This window comes from Pristiophorus japonicus, unplaced genomic scaffold (assembly GCF_044704955.1).
Source record: "Pristiophorus japonicus isolate sPriJap1 unplaced genomic scaffold, sPriJap1.hap1 HAP1_SCAFFOLD_2647, whole genome shotgun sequence".
NCBI lineage: Eukaryota > Metazoa > Chordata > Chondrichthyes > Pristiophoridae > Pristiophorus > Pristiophorus japonicus.
The window spans coordinates 1-2,500 of record NW_027252392.1 but is presented as its reverse complement, the minus strand read 5'-3'; positions in this window follow the sequence as shown (position 1 = coordinate 2,500).

The following is a 2,500-nucleotide window of genomic DNA, read 5'->3' as shown; positions in this document are numbered from 1 at the left end:
CGCGGGCTGAACTCGGGCAGGTCTGCCGATTTCCCGACTCCTTTCGGGGCCTAATCGGGTCGCGCGAGCCGCCTGGCGCGATCGGGGCCCATGCCCCGGCCTCTGCCAGGCCTCGGGCAGCCGCTTTTGAAGCCCGACCAAAAACCCGAAAAATGGGCAAAAAGGGAATAAATTCCCGCCCAAAAAGGGTGAATAGTCGGTTGGGCGGCAGCCCTGGTCGGTCTCTGCAGACCTGGAGGCTCGAGACGTTTGTTTGGAAAACTCACCAAGTCTCGATTCTGCCACCTCCTACCTCTGTGCAGATACCCCGCCAACCCCCAAGGACAGAAATGACAAGTGTCAAGTTGGCGGGGCGTCGGGCCACCTGCTGCCGGCCATGAGCATCCAAATCCCCGCAAAAGGGGCATTTTCATTTCTTCATCGGGACTTCCGACAATTGCCGAGGTTCAACTCATTAACGTTGTTCGCAGACACTTGCCAGAAAATGCAAGTGGCCACTTTGCCGGGCCGACTCGCTTGCCCAAGCGGGAAACCATCAACCGAAGGCCCGGTAAGGCGGCCGAATCTGACCTCATAGACTTCCACACAACGGGACTTTTGACTTTCCCGGCCGCGGGTGGCCTCCACCCGGCCTCAGCCATCAGCCCTGCCTGCCTCCAGCCGCCTTCTGGTTAATGAGTTATCCAGCCTGGCACTTCGGTTGCGCCAGCGAGACCAAGTCTCGGCTTTGGTTAATGATTTGAGCCGAACCGACCTGCCCCCCGCCCCCGCGGGCTGAAGTCGGGCAGGTCTGCCGATTTCCCGACTCCTTTCGGGGCCTAATCGGGTCGCGCGTGCCGCCTGGCGCGATCGGGGCCCATGCCCCGGCCTCTGCCAGGCCTCGGGCAGCCGCTTTTGAAGCCCGACCAAAAACCCGAAAAATGGGCAAAAAGGGAATAAATTCCCGCCCAAAAAGGGTGAATAGTCGGTTGGGCGGCAGCCCTGGTCGGTCTCTGCAGACCTGGAGGCTCGAGACGTTTGTTTGGAAAACTCACCAAGTCTCGATTCTGCCACCTCCTACCTCTGTGCAGATACCCCGCCAACCCCCAAGGACAGAAATGACAAGTGTCAAGTTGGCGGGGCGTCGGGCCACCTGCTGCCGGCCATGAGCATCCAAATCCCCGCAAAAGGGGCATTTTCATTTCTTCATCGGGACTTCCGACAATTGCCGAGGTTCAACTCATTAACGTTGTTCGCAGACACTTGCCAGAAAATGCAAGTGGCCACTTTGCCGGGCCGACTCGCTTGCCCAAGCGGGAAACCATCAACCGAAGGCCCGGTAAGGCGGCCGAATCTGACCTCATAGACTTCCACACAACGGGACTTTTGACTTTCCCGGCCGCGGGTGGCCTCCACCCGGCCTCAGCCATCAGCCCTGCCTGCCTCCAGCCGCCTTCTGGTTAATGAGTTATCCAGCCTGGCACTTCGGTTGCGCCAGCGAGACCAAGTCTCGGCTTTGGTTAATGATTTGAGCCGAACCGACCTGCCCCCCGCCCCCGCGGGCTGAACTCGGGCAGGTCTGCCGATTTCCCGACTCCTTTCGGGGCCTAATCGCGTCGCGCGAGCCGCCTGGCGCGATCGGGGACCATGCCCCGGCCTCTGCCAGGCCTCGGGCAGCCGCTTTTGAAGCCCGACCAAAAACCCGAAAAATGGGCAAAAAGGGAATAAATTCCCGCCCAAAAAGGGTGAATAGTCGGTTGGGCGGCAGCCCTGGTCGGTCTCTGCAGACCTGGAGGCTCGAGACGTTTGTTTAGAAAACTCACCAAGTCTCGATTCTGCCACCTCCTACCTCTGTGCAGATACCCCGCCAACCCCCAAGGACAGAAATGACAAGTGTCAAGTTGGCGGGGCGTCGGGCCACCTGCTGCCGGCCATGAGCATCCAAATCCCCGCAAAAGGGGCATTTTCATTTCTTCATCGGGACTTCCGACAATTGCCGAGGTTCAACTCATTAACGTTGTTCGCAGACACTTGCCAGAAAATGCAAGTGGCCACTTTGCCGGGCCGACTCGCTTGCCCAAGCGGGAAACCATCAACCGCAGGCCCGGTAAGGCGGCCGAATCTGACCTCATAGACTTCCACACAACGGGACTTTTGACTTTCCCGGCCGCGGGTGGCCTCCACCCGGCCTCAGCCATCAGCCCTGCCTGCCTCCAGCCGCCTTCTGGTTAATGAGTTATCCAGCCTGGCACTTCGGTTGCGCCAGCGAGACCAAGTCTCGGCTTTGGTTAATGATTTGAGCCGAACCGACCTGCCCCCCGCCTCCCCCGGGCTGAACTCGGGCAGGTCTGCCGATTTCCCGACTCCTTTCGGGGCCTAATCGGGTCGCGCGAGCCGCCTGGCGCGACCGGGGACATGCCCCGGCCTCTGCCAGGCCTCGGGCTGCCGTTTTTGAAGCCCGACCAAAAACCCGAAAAATGGACAAAAATGGAAAAAATTCCCGCCCAAAAAGGGTGAATAG